This window comes from Rhinopithecus roxellana, chromosome 14 (assembly GCF_007565055.1).
Source record: "Rhinopithecus roxellana isolate Shanxi Qingling chromosome 14, ASM756505v1, whole genome shotgun sequence".
Lineage (NCBI taxonomy): Eukaryota > Metazoa > Chordata > Mammalia > Primates > Cercopithecidae > Rhinopithecus > Rhinopithecus roxellana.
In genome coordinates, this window is record NC_044562.1 from 56,368,369 (window position 1) to 56,392,684 (window position 24,316).

The window sequence follows — 24,316 nt, forward strand, 5'->3', positions numbered from 1 at the left end:
CTGTTTACAGGTCATGCGTGCGGCTATTTACGGGTCGTGCATGTGGCTGTTTGTGGGTCGTGTGTTGCTCTCCCCAGTTCCAAATGAACAGGTTCCCCCCGCAAAGAAATGGAAAACGATCCAGGAGCTCTGAAACTTAGGTTTGGAGAACAGTTGTTAATGGAATAAATATTTTTATAAACAATGATGTCTTATCCTGTAGGTATTTTTAAGTAATTTAATGTACTTTTATGTAGTCTAGGTTTGTAAGCTATTGTCTAGAAAATGTTTTCTAAAGATATGGCTAAACAGCAGCTTTAAAAGCATTTTGTTTATCAATGATCTGCATTTCCGGTGTGCTGTCACCCACGGGGGTTGTGTAAGTATTAGTTACACCAGGTGTGGTGCAATGCAGTAGAACCTATTAATAGGTATTAATATCTCAACATGCTTCATCAATTTTTCACACATTTTATTAAGCGCAATTAATGGTAACATTCTTCTATAAGACAAAATTCTCAAAGTCTCATAATCAGAACCTGAGAGAGCAGCACACATGTTCATCTGAATAAAGGTTAAGGCAGGAACTGCCCGTGGCATGGGCTGCTTCTGCCAGGCCTAGGACAGGGGCGTCTGTCTTAGCCGGGGAGGGTGTCTGGGGCACAGGGGTGGTCCCACCACTCACGTCGTGGCCTCCTCCTTGAGCATGACAGGCAACCCTTGAAGCTGGACTTTAAGCTGGACTTTCTGCTGAACCCATCCCGAGGCATCTTCCTCTCTGCTGCTCTCCCTTGCTCTCTCTGAGATTTTCCCTCTTGCAACTTGGACCCTTCGTGTGTCCCCTGGCCTCTGCTTCACTGCCTTTTCTGCTCAGAGTTTAACCAAGTTTATGTTTCTCTAAATATGTCAACCTTTAATCACATAAATAATGACTCAGAAAGCAATACCTGGTGATTAAATAAATGAATTCTGATAAACACACAATCCCAGTACTTTTAAGTGCCATGTGATGTGTGCTGTAAGTCACGCGTCTTAAAACGCACTTGCAGAAGCTCCGTGCTCCGCATCAAAGATGTGAGGCTGGCCAGGGCTCAGGATGCCACTGTTTTTAATTAGCAGTGAACAGGTGCCCGCCAGCTGGTGGTGCCCAGCTTCACAGAGGCCTCGTCTCAGGACATGGTTGTTCTCATGCCCTGCATGAAGGGGTCAGGTGGGAGCCACAGCCTTGGGAAGCAGCCTGTGTGTCTCACATCCACAGAGGAGGTTCCCGTCCTATCGAGGAGAATGAACATGGCACCAATGCTGAGCCAGGCCCAGCTTTTCCTCTACAAGTATTTCTTTATACTTAGAAATCAAACCTTTTAATTGGAAGAACTCTTCTAAGATTTCTCTGGATCTGCTAGCCCTAACTATTCTTGGATCATTATCCATAGCACTTACCAGTTAATTTAATGTTTAAAGCCCATACCCGGTGAGAATGTGGCGTGGCTTAAACAGAAAGTGTGGCTTCCTGCAAATCTCAGGTGAAAAAGCACCTACAGAGGTTAAATAGATCAAATCTTATTGGTGTTCTCTCTGGCTAGGAAATAAACCAACCAGGCAAGCTTCTCAATTAGAATGGTGACTTTCTCAGGTCCTGAATTTAACGATGTTCATCACTGTCCATGCGTGAAGGCTCTCCAGCCCCTTCCAGGGTGTGCCCCCGCCAGCGTGTGGCCAGGCATCAACAACAGTGTCTGCGGTTGAAATTCCTCGCTGGCTCATCACTGAGGGTGAGTGAAAGGGCTCTTTGGTCTTGGCTGCAGAAGCAAAATGGTAAAGGGAGCGTCGTCGTTTGGAAAATGTCGCAATGTGAGACTAGCACATGGTGCTGCCACCGTGGCTCTGAGGCCTGCCACCCCTGTGGCAAATGCGGCCGCCCTGCCAGGTGCCCGAGGAAGTAAGACTGGGGTATCAGGGCTAACAGGCAAAAACCACCAGGGCTGGGCAGATGAGGCTCCTAAAAATTGTCTGCCACAGATTCAGGTGTGCATTCCATGATGGAACAGCGCCTGAACCCCAGAGGGTAGTGCTGCCTCACCTGCAGCATTTCAACGAGAATCATGCAATGAATGTTTTAAGTAAGTAAATAAATAAATGAAGATTCATAAGAAGGCTCTGACTATCCAGTGTGTCTAGTAAAGACAACGTTGGAGGTTTAGAGTTGGAGACACTGCATCAAAGACTAGAAGTTGGCTGGCCACTGTGAGGTCCCCAAGACCAAAGACAGCACCCAGCCACCCTCAGGATCCCCCAGCCACCCTCAGGATCCCCCAGCCATACTCAGGAACCCCCAGTTACACTCAGGTTCCTCCAGCCACACTCGGGTTCCCCCAACCACACTCAGGTTTCCCCAGCCACACTCAGGTTCCCCAGCCACACTCAGGTTTCCCCGGCCACACTCAGGTTTCCCCGGCCACACTCGGGATCCCCCGGCCACACTCGGGATCCCCCGGCCACACTCGGGATCCCCCGGCCACACTCGGGATCCCACAGCCACACTCAGGTTCCCCAGCCACACTCAGGTTACTCCAGCCACACTCAGGATCCCCCGGCCACACTCGGGATCCCCCGGCCACACTCGAGTTCCCCCGGCCACACTCGGGTTCCCCAACCACACTCAGGTTCCCCAGCCACACTCAGGTTCTCCCAGATCACAAGGGATTGTGCATGGCCTGTGGATCCCAAAGAGCTAAAAAATGCAGAGCCAGCTGCCTTCAGAACATGTCTCAATGCTGAATTATGGCAAACATTCATTTGGACACGTTCTCTCTCTTTTTTTTTTTTTTTTCAGTGACAGGTTTTGTTTTGTTTCTAAGTTCTGGGGTACATGTGCAGGATGTGCAGGTTTGTTACATGGGTAAGCCTATGCCATGGTGGTTTGCTGTACAGATCATCCTATCACCCAGATATTAAGCCCAGCATCCATTAGCTATCTGTCCCAATGCTCTCCCTCCCTCCCCACCTCCTGGACAGGCCCCAGTGTGTGTTGTTCCCCTCCCTGTGTCCATGTGTTCTCATTGTTCAGCTCCCACTTATAAGTGAGGACATGTGGTGTTTGGTTTTCTGTTCCTGCATTACCTTGCTGAGGATAATGGCTTCCAGCTCCATCCATTGCCTGCAAAGGACATAGTCTCATTCCTTTTTATGGCTGCACAGTATTCCATGGTGTATATGTGCCACATTTTCTTTATCCAGTCTATCATAGATGGGCATTTGGGTTGATTCCATGCCTTTGCTATTGTGAATAGTGCTGCAATGAACATGCATATGTGTGTATCTTTATAACAGAATGATTTATATTTATTTGGGCATATACCCAGTAATGGGACTGCTGGATCAAATGGTATTTCTGCTACTAGATCTTTGAGGAATTGTCACACTGTCTTCCACAATGGTTGAACTAATTTACACTTCCACCAACAGTGTAAAAGACATGTTCTTATATATAAACAAACAAATACTGATGTTGCTTAAGATCTATGGCACTCCTTTAATGAGAATCTTGCTAAACTGTTCTAAATAAGCCAGTCATTTTGCATCGGATTTCACTCAATACTGACCAAAGGCGGAGTGGCTCAGCTCTGTCTTCCTTGCTATCTGGGTCTCCATGAGGGACCATTAGTGGTTTGTGTCACTATGGATGAGCTGTTCTTGAGTTATCGGAAGTCAGCACGCACACACTGTTGACCATGTTGTACCCTGAGTATACTGTATAGCTATGTTGGAAGGTTACTAATGTAGCTCTTTTAAAAACAGTATGCTGAACTATAACTGTATAAAGGTAGCAATTATTCATGAACACTATGACAAAATTACAGTTACTTATTTCAATAAAAGAATTAGTCTTTATAAACAAACTTACTGTCAAATGAAAATTATATTTCCCCAAATCATCAGATATAAAGATTTATTTGAATTCTTTAACATGAGATACACTTTATATTTTTTAAAATAAATTATCTGGTTCTCACGAATAAGCTGTATGTGTAAAAGATTAACAAAACACTTTTTCTTTCTCGATGGATAAATTTGACCTGGAGTTAACATTTTAGCCATTTGTCCTCTGATACTCCATAATGGTGGGGTACAGCTGTGACGTCACTTAGTGTCAAGTGACCCCCGACAGAGTATGAACCATGCACTGTGAACTGTGAACCCTGACACCTGCTGGGAAGACAGCTGTAGGTAGTCCAAGTGCCAGACACCTAGGCACCACCTGTCCCCGTGAGGACCCAGAAATCGCAGATGATGTTGCTACCAAGATACTGTTCTCACGGGCTGTGGGGCTTCCAAACCTACACTGACCATCGTGGCAGCCGCTAGCCACGTATGGCTATTTAAATTCAAATCAATTAAACTTAATCAAGTTAAAAGTTCAATTCCAGGGCTGCCCAGGCACATCTCAAGTGCTCACTCAAGCGCCACTTTGGGCAACGGGCCTTATGTTGCACGGAGCAGATGCAGGATAACTTTCTCATGCCAGAGTCCCCACAGGACCGCACGGGGTTGAAGGAGGCAGGCTCGGCTCCTCTCGCCCGGACCGCGGTTGGGACAGGGTCCTCACTAAAGAACATTCGATGCCACAGGACACGGGCAGCACCACCTGGCCGCATTGCGTGATAAACCTGCGTCAAAGGGATCTGGGGCAACCTTGTCAATCTCAATATGGAGTTAACAAGGCCTCCTGGGGGCATTGCAAGCTGACTGTTAAGTAAGGACTGACTGACCCACTGAAGTGCAGACAAATACGTTGGCAGCGTTTCCACCCATCGCTTTTACAAATGCTTTAAAAATACTGTCTTCCTGTGGGAGGCCAAGGCAGGCCGATCACCTGAGGTTGGGAGTTCGAGACCAGCCTGACCAAAATGGTGAAACCCCGAAAAAATTAGCCAGGTGGCAGGTGCCTGTAATCCCAGCTACTCAGGAGGCTGAGGCAGGAGAATTGCTTGAACCCGGGAGGTGGAGGTTGTAGTGAGCCGAGATCGTGCCACTGCACTCCAGCCTGGGTGACAGAGTGAGACTCCGTCTCAAAAAAAAGAAAAAAGAAAAAAATACCGTCTTCATGATGTCATCGGAAACATTCTGCCAGCTCCTGTTGCTTTCAGCGCCTTCCCCAGCAGCCACACAGGACGAGCAGCCATCATCCCCGCAGAAGATCAGCCACACAGGATAAGGCCCATCGTCCCCACTGCACATCTCCTTGGAGAATTCCCAAGTGTGCATTTGCTCCGATTCCAAGCCTTGCTGGGATTCGCTGAGGGAGCTGAGGTAAAACACGGCCGCAGTTGGCGAGTTACAGAGAGAGAAACGATATTCTCAGCATCCCTGTTCAGGTTAAGGCCTGGTGCAGACGCTGAATGCAGCCACGTGGGATGACATGAATATTCATGATTTTGATGTGTTTCTTAGTCTGAGCAGTAAATTCAAAGCGTTCCTTTAAGATTTTTGTTGGAATCTGCTTTGAGGGGAGATTTTCTCCTAAATCAGCAACGGATGTTGATATTTAACACGGGTGTTTAGAGACTAATAAAGGTGGGAGAGAGTGGACCGAGGCACCCACAGAGGCCTGTGCCCTCCCGCAGGCGGAGGAAGAGCAGTTCTCCAAGAAGATCCGCTTTAATTCATTCTTCCCACCTTCTCAGAGTTCCTGCAACGGCTCCATCCTGCCCAGCGTCCCCTGGGAGTGAACGGAGGCTCCGTGGGTGCCGGCAGAATGGCCCGCAGGAAGTGGCCAGACAGAGGAACACACGGGGCCTGAAAGACCTGGGGCCAGATCCTGCTGATTTTTCCACGGCGGAATCGACTTTGAGGGCTGGATGTGGCCACATCAACCACGGAGCCCACGTTTCATGACAACCCTGCCTTGTCCGTGACGGATGGGAACAATCAGTCCCCGGAACCCAGCTGTGAAGTCGCAAGATCCTGGGTCCCTGACGGGTGGGAACAGTCAGACGGCGGAATCCGGATGTGATGGGTGGGAACAATCAGACGGCGGAACCCGGATGTGAAGTCACCAGATCCTGGGTCAGTGATGTGTGGGAGCACTCAGACGGAAGAACCCAGACGTTACAAGTGGGAACGGTCAGACGGCGGAACCCGGGCGTGAAGTCGCAGGATCATGGGACCATGACGTGTGGGAGCACTCAGACGGAAGAACCCGGACGTTACGGGTGGGAACGGTCAGACGGCAGAACCCGGGAGTGAAGTCGCAGGATCATGGGACCATGACGTGTGGGAGCACTCAGACGGAAGAACCTGGACGTTACGGGTGGGAAAGGTCAGACGGCGGAACCCAGGTGTGAAGTCGCAGGATCATGGGACCATGACGTGTGGGAGCACTCAGACGGAAGAACCCGGACGTTACAGGTGGGAACGGTCAGACGGCGGAACCCGGGCGTGAAGTCGCAGGTTCTTGGGACCATGACGTGTGGGAGCACTCAGACGGAAGAACCCGGACGTTATAGGTGGGAACGGTCAGACAGCAGAACCCGGGCGTGAAGTCGCAGGCTCATGGGTCTGTGACGGGTGGGAGCAGACGGCGGAAACCCGACGTGAAGTCGAAGGATCATGGGTGTGCAGACACACACTGACGCTACTACTTTCCCACGTGCGTGTTTGTGCTGGAGCTGGGGAAGTTCACTACAGATGTTGGCATCCAGCTCTGACACAGGAGAGTCTCTCACAGATGACGCCGCATCGCTGCCCTCTTCACTTCTGAACGAGCCGGTGGGGCCATGTGAAGCATCTCAACAGCGCTAGGATGAGAATAAACTCCCCAAGGCATCCTCAGATTCACAGTACAGAATTGCTTAAGACATGTTTAAAAGATGTTTTAAAATTTTTTAAATTTATGTTGCAGAACATAAAAACATTGAAATTAGATTTTTTTTCTATAATTAATACAATTGGCTAAGTTCTCAACGAATCTTGTCAATGCAGTTAATGTATTTCTAAAATACATTAATAAAGAGGCTATTTCATATCACCTAACTTCCACTATAATTGAAAATACGTGTTTTCACCGAAAAAACTATTTCCTAGCTCATAGTGCCTCAGCCATATTTGAGAGCTGGCCTCATCTTCCGCAACATTTGCTGACATCCGTCCCATGCGCCTTTAATTCTGTCCTGTCATCATCATCATTTGGCCTTAGTTCTAGAAATTGAAATTATTTCCAAGTTACAGAGTTTAGGAGACTCCACACTCCCTGACGTGTCCCCCGGGGTCTGCTCTTTGTGCCCTAGTCCAAGCTTACTCACAGCACAATCCTGTTTCCAAATTTCACTGTGAATAAGCCGGCACCCACGGCGCTGGGCAGGATAAGGGCAGGTCCTGGCTGCCCTGGGAGTGGCTTCCTCAGTAGCTCTGGAGTGGAGCAGGAGCCTCACTCCCACCTGCCCCGTGGCACCTCTCCAGAGGTGTGCCCTGCTGGGCCTGAGAGCCCCTTCGGGTCCAGATGGTGGACGTGCTCTGTGCCTCACAGCCTGGGTGGGACCTATGTGAGACCATGACTCTAAAGCTCGATTTCTTCTGCAGAAACTCCAGATAACATGAAACTTAAACTGTGCTACTGGAAAAGGCCTCTCGCTGGTGACCAGGGGGTTAGGGGCAGGTATCCCTGGGCACCTTATCAGGTGGAGGAGGACCTTCCAATTGTGAGATTGTTGGGACAATTGTCATGAATGGTTGTCAGGTTTTTAGATGCTCTTTATCCATCCGTCACCATGAACACGTGGGTATTACTCTCCTTTAAAATGGTGTGTTACAGCCAAGTGTGGTGGCTCACGCCTGTAATCCCAACATTTTGAGAGGCCAAGGTGGGCAGATCACCTGAGGTCAACAGTTCGAGACCAGCCTGGCCAACATGGTGAAACCCATCTCTACTAAAAACACAAAAATTAGCTGGGCATGGTGGCACACGCCTGTAGTCCCAGCCACTCAAGAGGCAGAGGCAGGAGAATTGCTTGAGCCTGGGAGGTGGAGGATGCAGTGAGCTGAGATCATACCACTGCACTCCAGCCTGGTGACAGAGCAAGACTTGTCTCAAAAAAAAAAAAAAAGAAAAGAAAAGAAAAAAAAGTGTGTGTTACACCAGTTAATTTTCATTCTAGACCAGCCTTGCATTCCTGGGGCAAATCCCACTGGGCTGTGGTACACAAGTTTTCATACGTACCTGGGTTTGATGTACTAATATTTTGTTAGGTGTTGCTGCATCTGTGTTCATAAGTGGTATGTTCTGTGGTTCTCTCCATGGTCACAATGGCCTCACAGAATGCATGGAGAAACGTTTCCTCCAACTGCACTTTCTAAAAGAGTTTGAGAAGGATTGGCATTACTCATTTCTTAACATTTGACAGAATTCACCATTGAAGCCATTTGGATCAGAGAGTTTTTCTTATTAAAATATTTTTAATTATTCATCCAATTTTGTTACTTGGTACAGTTCTATTTAGACTTGATATTTTTTTCTTGAGTTGGTTTTCATAATGTGTGTGTCTTTCCAGGAATTTGTCTATTTCATCTAAATTGTGTAATCTGTTAGTGTAATGGGAATCCTAGTATTCCGCTGTCATTTTATTAATCCCACAGGGTCAGGCACGATGCCCTTGTTTCTTTCTTGGTTTTGGCATTTTGTGTGTGTTCTCATTTTTTTCTTGATTGGTTCAGCTCTGGGTTTGTTCATTTTGTAGATATTTTTAAAGAAGCATGTTTCGTTTTATTTAATTTTTTTTCTGTTTTCTATTTTTTAAATTTCTGTTACTTATTATTTTTATCCTTCTGATGGCTTTGGGTTTAGTTTGCTTTTATTTATCTTTTTTTTTTTTAAGGTAGAAGCTTACGGTATTGATGTGAGGCTTTTCTCATTATCTATTAAAGGCATTTAAGCTAAAAATTTTCCTCTAAGAAATGTTTTAACTATAATCCTGTAAATTTAAATATGTTGAGTTTTGTTTTCATTGAACTCAAAGTACATTTTACTTTTGTTTGTGATTTCATTAACCTGTGTTTTTTAAAAGAATGTTTAATTTTCAAATACTTTGTGACTTCCAACATTTTCTTTTAAATTGTTTACTTCTAATTGAACTGTATGATGGTCAGAGAACATACTTTATGGTTTTGTTTTAAAAAATTCTGCACATGTTACATCCTAGTCCATGAGGCACCCTAGAGAACACCTCATTTGCACTTAGAAAGACTGTGCGGCCCGGCCTGCTTCCACTGGGCATTCGTGCTAACAATGTCTGTTCAGATAACCTGACGGTATTGTCCTTATGCTTCCTGCTTGCATGGAATAATTTGTTCCATCATTTTATTTTCAATCTATTATTTCTTTGCAACTAATGTATTTTTTCTTATAGACAATATATGTTGAATTATTCTAATCTATTTTGAAAACCTCTGCCTGTTGGTTGGAGCAGTATTTGGTTGATTCAAGTGTAATTATTGATATGGGTAAATGATTTGCTAGTTGTTGTTCCTAAGTTTTACATTTTTAAATTTTCCTCTGTTCCTTTTTTCTTTTTTTCTTTTTTTTTTGAGACGGAGTCTCGCTCTGTCGCCCGGGCTGGAGTGCAGTGGCCAGATCTCAGCTCACTGCAAGCTCCGCCTCCCGGGTTTACGCCATTCTCCTGCCTCAGCCTCCTGAGTAGCTGGGACTACAGGCGCCCGCCACCTCGCCCGGCTAGTTTTTTTTTTTTTGTATTTTTTAGTAGAGACGGGGTTTCACCATGTTAGCCAGGATGGTCTAGATCTCCTGACCTCGTGATCCGCCCGTCTCGGCCTCCCAAAGTGCTGGGATTATAGGCATGAGCCACCGCGCCTGGCCCTGTTCCTTTTATCTTATTGCTTTTTTGGAGTTAAGTCAAGGGTCAGAATTTTTTTTACTTACAGTGACAAATGATGCCTGTTTTAGGCTTATGGGTCACACAGTCTATGTTACTGCTTTTGAAATCTGCAGTTGTATGTAACCTAAAAGCAGCATAGACGCATTGTGTAAACAAGTGGGTGTGGCTGTGTGTTAGCACAGCTGCATTTATTACCACAGGCCCCTGCTCTGCAGGCCACGGTATCACGGCTGCGTTTATTACCACAGGCTACTGCTCTGCAGGCCACCATCTGCCAACCCTGGGCCCCAGAGGAATTTTCAGGGCAACTGGCTCATTCCCTTGCCTTGTTGTCATTGTTTACTTTGACTTACTTTCCTAGAAGTTACTTTACTGACTACACTGTGAGCCTTACCTTGTCTTATTCTAATTCAGATCAGTGCTCACCTATCTCTGGTGAAACATGAGCATCCTCCAGTGCATTGAGCCCCAACCCACCTCTGTGCTCCTACTACCATCAGTATGGCATCTGCACATGCTGTGAGCTCAGCAGCACACAGGTGTGGTGACTGTGATTACTGCTCTGCACACCTTTACCTCTCATTTCTGATGTTGATGCCCTGTAGAACAGATGGGCCCTGCCCGAATCCGGTGTCAGTGTTGAGCTGATGATGCTGCCTGCCCTTCAAGGTGCACCACATTGTTCATTGCTCACACGAGGAGGCTTTCTGGGGAGGTCCTGACAGGCTTCTCAAGTGAGTCCAAAAGTGCCTTAAGAGGCGAGGAAAAGGAAGCTGATCAGGGGTTTTACGGGAGGCAGGGAGTGTTCCACACATGGGCCGGGCTTGCAGGTTTTGAGCCTCCCACCAGCACCAGAAGAGAGAGAGCACCTGGAATTTCTTCTCATCTTGCCCAAACAGGGCAGGGGGAAGAGGGAGGGATGGGCTTGAGAGCCAGCAACATCAAACATGAACCCCACGCCACTCTCATCCCCTCTGCCCAGATCTGGGAAGCTTCCAGTCAAACTTCAGAGGCAAATTGTGATAAAGAGTCTGACTCCATTGTCAAAGTGTCTCTTTCTCTGTTGAATGTCTCCATTTGTTAAGCCATTGTTACTACACTTTCCTTTAATTCTTTGTAACATTCTCCTTTATTTATAAATAACTTATAATAGTTGTATTGAAGTATTTATTAACCAAGCCCAGCATCTGGGTCCCCATGAAGATAGTCTGTGGCCACCTGGACCTGAGCTCGTGCTTTCTTGCTCCTTTCACAGGCCTTAAATGTTCTGACACAATAGATTGTGCAGCCCTGGATTCTAATTTTCCTTTCTGCTGAGGGGTGGTTGTTATGCTGTTTCTGTCTGTTTAGTTACCTGCGTGTGCTAAGTCTGTGGAATTTGCTTCCCCATGATATGGAGGTGGGCGTTGGGGTTTTCACTCTGCCCAGGGCTCCCTGCTGCTGGGTGCTGGAGTTTTCACTTCTATCCAGTCCTCCTTGCTGCTGGGCGCTGGGGCTTTCACTCCTGCCCAGGGCTCCCTGCTGGGTGCTGGGGCTTTCACTCCTGCCCAGGGCTCCCTGCTGGCTGCTGGGGCTTTCACTCCTGCCCAGGGCTCCCTGCTGGGTGTTGGGGTTTTCACTTCTGCCCAGGGCTCCCTGCTGCTGGGCTCTGGTGGATCCTGCTGCACATGTGCCTGGTCCCATGGTCAGTGTGGATGCAGAAGCAACACAGGCACCTTCACCGAGCCCAGCCTTTCCAGCAGGTGAGGAGGTTGGGGCTCGCTAGGACTGTTTGCTGTCTCCTCCTCCAGCACTTTCTGTGAAATGTCTGGACAGCAAGCTGGTCACCTCACAGACCACACCCTAGTGTGCCGGGGCCCCAGCCTTCCCATTTGCCTCCCAGGTCCCCACTGTGCTGGCGACACTGCTGGGCACGGGGTCTTCCCTTCACCAGGTGAAGGCAGCTCTTGGCCGGAAGCCGGTGCTTTTCAGGGCCAACCCCCACTGTTTATGGAAACATGGATGAGCCAGGGGTGAGGCCTCTCCATGAGGAGCGCCACAGACGTCACCGTTCTTGCGAAGGCTCCACAGCTTTTCCTAAGTGCCTCTCAGTGTGTTGAGTACCTTGGTTGGTTTCCAGAGCCCTGGGATGGTTGCTTATGAGTTTTGTCTGGTTCAATCTGTGTCTTTGAGGAGTCCGTCCAAGCCCTGCCATGCCTTCATGGAGCTCTTCAGTGATGGTTTCGTAATCTTGTTTACATTTCTACTCTCCGAACAACAGGAACTGATACGCAAGGAAATGAAGATCACAGCAGATTCGGGACCATGTTCCCTTGCTGAGTTTTTGGGCAGACGCTTGCCTGAGCCTCTCTTACGTGCAGTTAATCCCCTCCATGGAAGAGAGGGTGAAGCCACGTGGAAGGCGACTGGGCTGAATTGCAGACTGAGCGTGAGTGACGGTGCCCCACGGGGATCAACTTTGGCCACCATGGGGCGCCATCGCTGCTACTCCCCAACCAAGCTGCTGCCTGAAAGGCTGTCAGCAAAAATGCACACGGTTTGTTCCGCTCCCACCAGGTCCCAGACAGGGTCTACAGGATGAGATTGTTGTGACGGGACATGTCATGCTGCAGAAGCGACTGGAACCAAGCTGCTAGACGGTAGTTACAAACATGATTTTTAAACTCAAATTAAAGAATGTCTTTGTTGCTCTACATTGTTGATGAAGCAGGTGCGGCCGTATTGCTGACACTGCTGGCCTCACCTCATTCGCGTGCTGTGAACACTGCCAAAGATCTCATGATTCGTGCAGCATAATCCATTCATTCCTGCAGCATAATTCATTCATTCACGTCATTTACATTAGGTCAGGTGCGGAAGACTGGGACCAGATACGTTTAATTTACTCGACAAAGATCAACTTTATTGGTGATCAACTGGCACAAAACCTCAAGTCTTCTGATTTCCAAAAAATCAGTGATGTAGGAAGACTGTGCAGAGACCCTTCTCTGGGCTATTTATGCCATCAGTGCTGTGATCATCTCCCAGCAGGGAAATAGTTAGCCAAGTGCCTCTGCGTCTGCTCTACAGTAATCCAGTGTGGCGCTGGTTGTCGTCACCGTCTCTCAGGAGGCATTTCCGTGCCCAGCCCTCCCAGCTGTGGCCTCTGAAACGGCACTGACACAGCCCTGTGCTCACACACAAGCTGCTGCTTGTGCTCATTTTCCTTTCTGGACCTTCCATTTTATTTTTAGATCAAAGTGCGAACCGGTATCGTCACGATGAGGGTGGAAATTTCAATCAGGATGTGGCTGGTGGAATGTGTTCAATGCCGTTCATCCCAGGCTGTTCAGTTTTATAAAACTACGGATGTTTTCAAGAAAAAGAACCAAGTCTCCCTCAGCCCCTGAGACTGAGAATTTGGAGCACTCCAAGCTCTTATGGCACCTGCCATCTGCGTATTAATGTTAACATTTGCATTTTTGACTCAAAGTTAACAATGATTCTCACTGTCCATCAGCATGTACCCTGGAGGGGACAAGGCAGGTATCAGGGCTGCCCGAGCACAGACGGCACAGAGGCAGGATGGAATGCCCCCGCCGTGTCCACCGCCCTTTGCAGGGCCTGTGAGGAAGGGGAAGCAGTTCCAGCCTCAGCCTCTCACCACCAGCCTCGGTCCACTCTTTTCGATGGGTTTTCTCTTATATTTCCACTGCATCTGGGAGAACATCTGAGAAATAATCAGGATCAAAGGAAACTATGAACCTTCCTGAGCAACTGCAATGCCTCTTGTCTGCCTTTGAGGATAAACGTGGTTGTGCTGGGAGCTTGCTTGGGTTTGGTGTACAGGGTTCTGCTGCATCTTCCTAAATGTGCCTCCCTGTGACTGAGGAGGGTCTGGGCAGGGAAGGTCTGGGCCAAGTCTGGGGCCCTGGAAAGCGGCACTGCAGTGCCCTGATCTGGGAGAGGAATTCCAGGCATCATCTTCATCAGCTCACATTTGGACCGAGGGACGTTTGTTAACAGGACCACGTGACAGTGATGTGGTTTAGTGGCCATGTCCGTGCCCGTGGGCCGCTGTAATGAAACGTGGCTGAGGGTGCGTGCAGACTAAACCACAGACACTCCCTTCACACATTTCTGGAGGCTGGAAGTCCGAGACCAGGGGGCTGGCAGATTCGCTGCCTGGGGAGGACTTGCTGGTACCTGGATGGCATCGTCTCACCATGTCCTCATGAGGCAGAAGGGGAGAGAGAGCTCTCTGGGGCCTCTTTTACAAGGGCACTGACCTCATTCACAAGCGCTTTGCCTTCACAACCCAACAACCTCCCAAAGGCCCCACTTTCTAATATCATCACCCCCCAAGGTAGACTTCAACCTGTGAAACCTGTGAAATCTAGGGGGACACAAACATTTAACACACAGTATTCTGCCTCTGTCTTCCCCCGCCCAATTCAAGTCCTACTCATATTCCAAGCACATTCTTCCCTTCCAAACAGTCCCAAAGTCTTAACTCATTCCACCATCAATTCAGCATCTAGGGTCCAGACTCTCCTCTAACGATCACCTGAATCAAGCATGAGTGAGACTCAAGGTACAACTCATTCTGCGGGAAATTGCTCTCCAGCTGTGAAACTGTGAAGTCAGACAGTTCACGTGCTTCCGAAGTACAGAAGTGGGACAGGCACGGGACGGACGTTCCCACTCCAGAAGGGAAAGAGTGGCAAGAAAAGTGGCTGCCCGAGACGTCCATACCTTTAGGCTTGAGAATAATCTTCTTCGAGTCCGAGCTCTCGTCCAGCCCCACTGAAGGTCACACCCCTAGAGCGTTGATGGGGAGGTCAGGTCCCAGGGCTTGGGAAGCACACCTCCAGGATAGGCATCTCCCCAGGAGAATCCTCGGCCTTCTGAGTAGCTGGAACTGCAGGTGCACACCACCACACCTGGCTACATTTTTAAAAAAATTTCTTGTAGAGACAGAGTTTTGCTATGTTGCCCAAGCTGGTCTGGAACTCCTGGCCTCAAGTGATCCTCCCACCTGTGCTTCCCCAAAATGCTGGAAGTACAGGTATGAGTCACTATGCCTGGCCTCAGTTATACTTCTTTAAAAATAAAATTAATAGTTGCCCCAGGTTCTGCAATATACGTTTACAGCTAATCCAAGTCCACTTTCAGATAACAGTATGCCACATCACCAGTATTGTCAGTAACTTATAATAATGAAGGAATCCTAATTCCTCCCCATCCATGATATCATTGCTCCAATCCATTCACTTGTATGTGGGACAGGTAAGCATACCTATAAATATATAATATACACGTGTATATGTATATATGCATGCATTAGAAAATACACTTTTCTATTGTTGACCTAAACAAACTGTACCATTAGGTCAAATAAGAATGAGAAAAATGTTTTTATTTTACCTTCACTGATTGCTTCTTTGATGCTCTTTGTTTTGTTATGTAGATCCAAGTTTTTGACCTGTATTATTTTCATTCTCTATAGGAAACTTATTCTAAAGTTTCTTGAGAGGCCAGTCTATGGGCAGCAGATTCCCTCAACTTTTGTTTGTCTGAGAAAATGTTTATTTCTCCTTCATTTTTGAAAGATAATTTCACAGAGAACAGAATTCTAGGTTGGTGGTTTTCTTCTCTTAACAGGCTCTTTCAATATTCCACTCTCATTTTGTTGTGTGGTTTCTGGGGACACGTCAGGCGCTGTTCTTACCTTTGCTCCTCTGGCAGTCAGGTGTTTCTTTTTCTTCTGGCTTCATTCAGAACTTTTTCTTTATCTTTGATTTTCTTTAGCTTGAAAATGATAGGTCTGGATGCCTGAATTTGTGGTTTGGTGCCTGACATTAGTTTGGGAAAACTTTTCCGTCATCGTTGTTTCAAATATTTTTTCTGTTCCTTTCCCTGTTTATTCTCCTCTGGTTTTCACATAGTTCTGAATATTTTATTTTTGTGCAGCCTTTGTCTCTTTCTGTTTCAGTTTTTTTGCAACCTTGAGCTCAGAGGTTCCAGCAGTGTCCACTCACAAGGCTGACCAAGCTCTTCACTCCTGTCATTGTGCTTTGATTGACAGCTCCTGTCACGGTGCTTTTGCTGACAGCTCCTGTCACGTGCTTCGATTGACAGCTCCTGTCACGGTGCTTGCTGCTGACTGACAGCTCCTGGTCTTTTTGGCTGTTTATTCAGATTTCCACCTGTCTGCTTACACTGTCCATGGTTTATTGTGAGGTTAATTTATCCATGAGAACCCATAGCAGATTAGTCACAGGTGTTTTAAATTTCTGATCTGAGAATTAAAGCATCCCTGTGGTATCTGAGTCTGGTCACGATGTTTGAACTGTTTCTTTAAACTGCCTTTTGCTTTGCGGTGTGCCTTGTAATGCTGTGTTTATAGCCTACATGATATAATGAGTAACAGAAATGGCTGCAAAGCAGCTTTTAGTGGCATGGGCTGCTGAGATATGGGGAGGGGAAGCTGGATCAGCCTCAGCCTTCCAGAGCCTGTGCCCCAGGGCAGGTCAGTTCTGTGTTCCCCCTTGGGTGGTACGGGATGGGTGGAGGGCTGAGTTGGGCACTTTCCTTCCCCAGGCTGTTGGGTCCTGATGGGACCCCTGTGGTTTACACTCTGTTACCTGTTGTCTCTGGAGGGCAGGCCTTGCTAAGGAGAACCCCAGGCTCTGGCAGATCCAAGTTTTTGACCTGTATTATTTTTCTTCTCTATAGGAAACTTACTCTAAAGTTTCTTGAGAGGCCAGTCTACGAGCAGCAGATTCCCTCTTCCCTCCCCCTGCCAGAAGCATGAGGGGTTTTCTTTACTATTCACTGTGAGAATCTGGTCCAGCTCTCGGAAGCAAAACTTACACAAGTTTTGGACTCACTGAGACAGGGTCCCCTGAAGCTTTAACGCACAGACTGGCCCACACCAAGTGTGCAGCAGGGTGTGAATCCCAGCTCCAGCCCCTGCCCTGGTGCCAGGCCTTGTGGGTTACTGCTCTGGAAAGTGGTGCTTCTCTGTGCCACCTGTTTAGGAGGCGGTGGTTTGCACTATGACCTCACTTCTTTACCAGATCTGCGAAGGGTTGCTGATTTTTCAGTTTGTTCAGCTTTATACTTGTTGTTAGGACACAGTGGCGACTTCCAAACTCCTTGCATCCCCAAACCAGGAAAAGGAGGCCAGCTGATGTACACGCTGGTGCTGATGTTGTTCGTGTGATGATGTCACATGATTAAGTGATAAACGTGATCACATAAGTAGTGACTTGTGTTCAGGCATCTAGAGCAGCGGCATTTTAGTTGCTTCCCAGTTTTCCACGGAGTGCTGGCGCTAGGGTAATTATGTTTCTAATGCTTGAATTAATTAGTATCTTCATACAACAGATTTATAAATATCAAGTTATTTTAACCAGATAACAGCAATCTTGCTAACATGCACAAACCAGTGTACTTAACACCTTGCGTGGACTCTTACAGCCCGTGGAGGACACAAGCTATGTCCAGTACTGTGGTCAGGGAGCCCACAGGGGCCTCTGCAGACCCCATACCCAGCACCGTGGTCCAGGCAACCACAGTGGGGCCCACAGGGGCCTCTGCAGACCCCATCCCCAGCACTGTGGTCCAGGCAACCACAGTGGGGCCCACAGGGGCCTCTGCAGATTCCCCCAGAGCCGTTTTCTGTGCCCCTACTCCTCCCAGATTGTGCAATGATGCTCTTGCTGGTGGTTTCAGCCGGGCCAGGCCCCTGAGTGTGTGGAGGGTGCTGGAAGGGGGAAGGTGCAGAGTCAGGGAGCAGGTTTCACCCACAGTTCTCTTCCTCTGGTTTCACCCATGCTGTCTTCCTCTGGGCCAGGCTTGTGCATCCCCCAGTCATCACTCCAGCATGGGGCTCTGCATGAGCCACGCCCTCGGCTCCTGGGTCACCCTCTCCCTGGGTGCTGGCCCCCCTTGGCTTCCTCACCCCCACCTGCACCTTTGCTGGCTCCCATCCTCTTGTGACTGGGTTTTAGGTGCCATTGGCTTTGCTGAAACTCTGAACAAAACACTAGGCAGAGCTCAAACCAGGCTTGGCCAGGGTAGCCCGGGAAGACACCAAGGCCAGGATGGGAATGCCTGACTCCAGTGAGCTTCTAGGTCCAGGTGGCATCCTGCTGTTCAACCAGCACAGTTTTAAAAAGGGTGAGCTGTGTAAGTGAGAGGAGAATCCCTCTAAAATCATCACCAATGATGTTCCCATGGAAACCCACGCCATGGGCTTGGTACAAGCTTTCTACAACATTTTCTTTGAGTATAAAAATGAGATCACATGTGCAACTGATCAGTATTCACATCTAGAAACTTAACGCATGTTTATCAAAAACAAACAAAAGCATTCTTTAATGGAATTCATCATTCTAACCAAGCATCCCTCACGTATTTAAATCAAATGCTCTCTGAAGACATACGTGCTTCAGAAATAAGTGGAGTTTAACTCTTTAATTCTAAACAAAAATGGCAAATGCAAAAGTTTCTGAAAGGAAATTGTTATCAATAAACTTCTCATTGACAGGTCATTTTGGGCTGTGATGATCTATCTGGACCCCAATCAGAAGGCACAGGTTACAGAATTCCAGAGACCATCTGAACAGCCCAGGGACAATATAATTGGTTTTTATTTGTTCCCATTTTCAATTTAATTGTGTAGAAAATGTAAGATTATTTGGATATCCTGAGTTAGGATATTATGCTTAGTTGTTTAGATTTTAGTAGTAGGATTGACAAACATAGGGAAATAAGGATTTGACTAATCTTTAATATTGGAAATTAATTCCTGAAGATATTATTTTAAAACCAGTTATAGCAAATAAGCAGACGGAAAACCCTACTTCAGGTCACTCTTATACATCACCGAAGACCATGACTTACTGAAACAGATCATTTATTCAGCAATAATTGGTTTTGATTGTTGAATTTTAAGAGTGATTGTGGAGATGTTAAAGCTATTGGCTAACTGTAGATATTATGGCAAATTGATTTGATGTCTGAGGACAGAGCTGAGATTTTCCTACGTCTCCAGTAAGTAAAAACTGTAAAGTGTCAGATGTGAGCAGGCTCTGATCATTAGCACCAAACCCATCGATCCTTACAACCCCTTCAGGTAAACCCTTCATCCAGCTTTGCCACAACACAGACCCCCAGTCCCCATCTGTTAAGAGAGCAGGAATCACACCACCTCTTAATTACACGTCTCAGGGCAGAGCTTCAACCCTGCAATTCTGCCTCACTCTTCAGTTGCATTGCTGTAATCAGGGTTTGAACTTCTGGAGGATTGCTGAAGGCACTGTATGTTCAAAGAGAAAAGTTATTCCTATTTATTAGAGAAAACACATCTTCAGACTTGAGAGAATAAAGCAAGGATAAATCTTTGTGGCTGTCCACTCATTCACAATTGTCTTACTCATGAGAATCTGGGCCCGCTTTGGAAGATTCAAAGCCAGGTCTGAATACAGGGTACACCAGACTCTATGTGTTGGTTTTTTGTAGACAATCGTTATTTGGTGTAAGAGATAAGACCATCACACTAAGTTCCAAAATCTAGGTCACCAGGTTCCTCAGAACATATTTGATGCCATTTATTTATCTATAAGAGCAATTGTTCTGTCTGAGAACTTAAGGAAATAGCTACAGTTATATATAACTTCCAACATGCAATTTCTTACAATTCAAATAAGTTGCATTTATATGAATATAAGACCCGAATATATTTAAAACACATATAAATACATTAAATATTCTTTTAACAGAAACAAGATTTATGAAATGACTCATTTGTATGCTACTTCTCATGAAAGACTGAAGCAGAGGACAGCGTCAGAATGTGTATTTGGAAAGGAATCACAGGGCTCCTTAGAAAAGTGACTGATTCTGGGCAGGGACAGGTAATGCCCAGGCTGAGCTGGGAGCACCTTCTGATGACACCAGACAAGAAAGCACTTTGGTGCTTGAAAGGACTCACCTAACGGATTCTCGTGTGCAGATGTGGAGCCGTTCGAACATGGGAAATGGTAACAACCACAATGGATCCCATGGGAGCATTAAACCATCAGCATCTTACAGTCAGAGGGAGGAGGAGGGAGGGCGTTCTGACGGGAGGACATTGAGGGCCCTGGCCGTAAAAATGCTAACAACAGAGAATTGCCGTCCTCTAGACCCAGTGCAGTCATTGACCCAGGTGAGGATCCCAGCTGGCACTGAGACCGTTGCACGCGCTGCTTCCTGAGCAAGATGTTCACAGGCTCTCAGAGAATCAGACCGCCTTTATTAGTTAACTTGCAAAGAGAAAAGTCACTTCCTTCCCCACATGATCAGAATTAATGTCAACAGGAGTGGTGTGTCTGAGTCTGTGCCTCATGAGCCACAATAAAAGACCCGTAAGCCCATTCATGTCATGTTCTTACCAAAAACCTGTGGCCAACCTTGGCCATGAGGGACCCTCAGACAAACCCAGAACATGCCAGGGGCTATGGGTACCCCAAATTAGGTGATTCAAAACATCAAAACCATGAGCCAAAAACACAAGATGGGCTCTGTTCTGTATTTGGGGAAAAGTTTAAATATGGGCTATATCCCATATATTATTATTGGCTTGGTGTCAGCAATGATATTCAGTCACTTTGGAGAAGGTCTGTTTTTAGGAGATGTGCACTGAGTTTAGGATGAAGGATGGTGAAGTCTACAACTTTATTCAAATGGCCCCACAACTACCAGCCATATGTGTGCATGTCTGCACGTGTTTTTGCATGCATAGGTATGAATATGTGTGTATCCATGCCATGTGCATACACACACGTGTGGGTGTGTGTGAATGCATGGATGCGCACATCTGTGTCCAAAGAGAGGGTGTGACAGAGCAAAAGACCAGCGACTCCGGGCTCACAGGTGAAAGCTACACCATCTGTGCATTGTTTGGTGTAGTCAACACAAAGGTTTAAATTTTTCCCCCCAAATTTAGAAACCTTAAGTTTTCCTTTTAGGGAAATGAAATACAAAATCTTTTCTCAAACAAGTAAATAAACATACTAATTAGTATATTTTGCTTCCACTGGACTAATGATGGAATGGGCAGCTCGAGAGCCCTTTTGCCCTTCTGGCCTCTAATCCCACCAAATAGAGCCCTGCTTTCAGAATGGGAGGGCAACAGCCTAGGCTGATTTCCTTAATATCGCCTGTCATTAGGGTTCAAAATTGCTAGTAGTTTTAAATAAAATTTGCATTTGATATCATAAGCATTGAATGATATGTTTTTGATTATAGGAGCTGCTATTTATATCTTCTCTCTTGAAAGGGACGTATTGGATATGAGCCCCGAGTCTGGCTCAGTGGGTTCAGCAGCAGGAACGGTGACAGTGGGCACACAGCAGCCTTGGAGTGGCCGCTCACCTGAGGCCTCACAGTGGGCACCGCCCTGGTGGCCTCGGGAGGGAGGCATCTCCAGCCCTGTTTACAGACACAGAAACTGAGGCTGGCAGTGAGGAATCTCGCAGGTGCTTAGGACCAAAAGGCTCATTAGTGAATCATCCTGCGAGATCAGTCTTAAGTCTCCGTTCACAGGTGTGGCCGGACAGTCCTCGCCTTGGGGGCTGCAGGGATAGTGGTGACACCTCCTGGATTGTCCCATGCTCCCACAGTGAGCTCTCGCTCTCTGTCCATGGTCCTGTTTGATGAAGACTCCTGGGCTCAGACACCAGTCCCCAGGGTTACTCCATTAGGCAGGGCAGTGACCTGCTAACTCAGGGCACCTTCTCACTGGAGTAGAAGATGATAGATAGGAAGCCCTGCTCATCATGCTCATTGATCCAATTACTACAGAATAGAAGAGCCTCCTTCCTTGACCTCAGTGCAGTGAACTGTGATTGTGTGATCAAAATGTACAGAATCGGAAGGTGGGGCACATCCAACAAAGGGCTCATTTCACTGCTGCCTTCCTGTTCTGCAGTGCGTGGAACTCGGGGTCTCTAATGTTGGAGGCTTAAGCAGGGCTGCTGTTGGGCTTAAGTCGTGACTTCCTTTGACACGTGATGGAGGCTTGGATGTGGAGTTTTTGCTCAGGCTCCAGGTAGAAGGAAGCTTAACTCAGGTTCTGGGGCCTCTCTCCACCCCTAGCATGGGAGAATGCATCAGGATCATGTAACCATGTGGTGCCGTTGATTGAATACCAAGAACAGAGCTTACAGGCCCAAAGTGAGGGCTTCTGGCTGGATTTAAAAGGTCCAGAGGGGCTGATGGAATCCTTCATCCAAGGCACTTAAACGTATTATTTGCAGGGTAAGAACAATATCAGGACACTTGGAAAGTTTTGTCAGTTTTGATTCTCTTTCTAAAATGCAAATTTAAATTTCCACCTGGGGAAACTATTCAACACTCAATTGACTTTCGAAACAGGGATTGGAGCACTCCAGGATGCTCTGTGCTCCCGGAACTGGAGGCGCGGATGCTCTCCCAGACCAGGCAGTGATCAGGTGTAAACCCGGGTCCCTCGTGCACCTCCGAGGCCTGACTCCAGCACTGACAGCTGTCAGGATGATTGGTATGACACTGAGAATGCCGCCGTTGCTTGGAATTTTAATGCTAAATCGATGCCTTGTTAATGGAGCTTTTTGCATGGAAGTTACATGACTGTATTTTGCTTCGTGTTATTAAGTAACAATTAAACTAGGAGTTGAAAGGCGCCTCTCAGAGTGACCCTGGTGAAAGGCGCCTCTCAGAGTGACCCTGGTGAAACGCGCCTCTCAGAGTGACCCTGGTGAAATGCGCCTCTCAGAGTGACCCTGGTGAAAGGCGCCTCTCAGAGTGACCCTGGTGAAACGCGCCTCTCAGAGTGACCCTGGTGAAAGGCGCCTCTCAGAGTGACCGTGGTGAAAGGCGCCTCTCAGAGTGACCCTGGTGAAAGGCGCCACTCAGAGTGACCGTGGTGAAAGGCGCCACTCAGAGTGACCGTGGTGAAAGGCGCCTCTCAGAGTGACCCTGGTGAAAGGCGCCACTCAGAGTGACCGTGGTGAAAGGCGCCTCTCAGAGTGACCCTGGTGAAAGGCGCCTCTCAGAGTGACCCTGGTGAAAGGCGCCTCTCAGAGTGACCCTGGTGAAATGCGCCTCTCAGAGTGACCGTGGTGAAACGCGCCTCTCAGAGTGACCCTGGTGAAACGCGCCTCTCAGAGTGACCGTGGTGAAAGGCGCCTCTCAGAGTGACCCTGGTGAAACGCGCCTCTCAGAGTGACCCTGGTGAAAGGCGCCTCTCAGAGTGACCGTGGTGAAAGGCGCCTCTCAGAGTGACCCTGGTGAAATGCGCCTCAGAGTGACCCTGGTGAAACGCGCCTCTCAGAGTGACCCTGGTGAAAGGCGCCTCTCAGAGTGACCCTGGTGAAAGGCGCCTCTCAGAGTGACCCTGGTGAAACGCGCCTCTCAGAGTGACCCTGGTGAAACGCGCCTCTCAGAGTGACCCTGGTGAAAGGCGCCTCTCAGAGTGACCCTGGTGAAACACGCCTCTCAGAGTGACCGTGGTGAAAGGCGCCTCTCAGAGTGACCCTGGTGAAACGCGCCTCTCAGAGTGACCCTGGTGAAAGGCGCCTCTCAGAGTGACCCTGGTGAAATGCGCCTCTCAGAGTGACCGTGGTGAAACGCGCCTCTCAGAGTGACCCTGGTGAAACACGCCTCTCAGAGTGACCGTGGTGAAAGGCGCCTCTCAGAGTGACCCTGGTGAAAGGCGCCTCTCAGAGTGACCCTGGTGAAAGGCGCCTCTCAGAGTGACCGTGGTGAAAGGCGCCTCTCAGAGTGACCCTGGTGAAATGCGCCTCAGAGTGACCCTGGTGAAACGCGCCTCTCAGAGTGACCGTGGTGAAACGCGCCTCTCAGGGTGACCCTGGTGAAAGGCGCCTCTCAGGGTGACCCTGGTGAAAGGCGCCTCTCAGGGTGACCCTGGTGAAAGGCGCCTCTCAGGGTGACCCTGGTGAAAGGCGCCTCTCAGGGTGACCCTGGTGAAAGGCGCCTCTCAGGGTGACCCTGGTGAAAGGCGCCTCTCAGGGTGACCCTGGTGAAACGCGCCTCAGAGTGACCCTGGTGAAAGGCGCCTCTCAGAGTGACCCTGGTGAAAGGCGCCTCTCAGAGTGACCCTGGTGAAAGGCGCCTCTCAGAGTGACCCTGGTGAAAGGCGCCTCTCAGAGTGACCCTGGTGAAAGGCGCCTCTCAGAGTGACCCTGGTGAAAGGCGCCTCTCAGAGTGACCCTGGTGAAAGGCGCCTCTCAGAGTGACCGTGGTGAAAGGCGCCTCTCAGAGTGACCGTGGTGAAACGCGCCTCTCAGAGTGACCCTGGTGAAACGCGCCTCTCAGAGTGACCCTGGTGAAACGCGCCTCTCAGAGTGACCATGGTGAAACGCGCCTCTCAGAGTGACCGTGGTGAAAGGCGCCTCTCAGAGTGACCGTGGTGAAAG

At 48.1% G+C, this 24,316-nt stretch overlaps 1 protein-coding gene across 3 annotated transcripts in view; it reads left to right on the forward strand.

Annotated features, from left to right (window-relative positions):
* Window positions 1–24,316, forward strand: part of LOC104673096 (contactin-associated protein-like 4) — a 208,440-nt gene that overhangs the window by 85,384 nt on the left and 98,740 nt on the right. Inside the window, exon 1 of one of the 3 annotated variants that reach the window (XM_030915964.1) lies at window positions 1,687–1,751. The exons of the other annotated variants lie outside the window; for them this stretch is intronic. The gene's annotated coding sequence lies outside the window, so the exon portion shown is untranslated. Of the gene's footprint in view, window positions 1–1,686; window positions 1,752–24,316 lie in introns of those variants that run through there. 3 annotated transcript variants of the gene reach the window in all.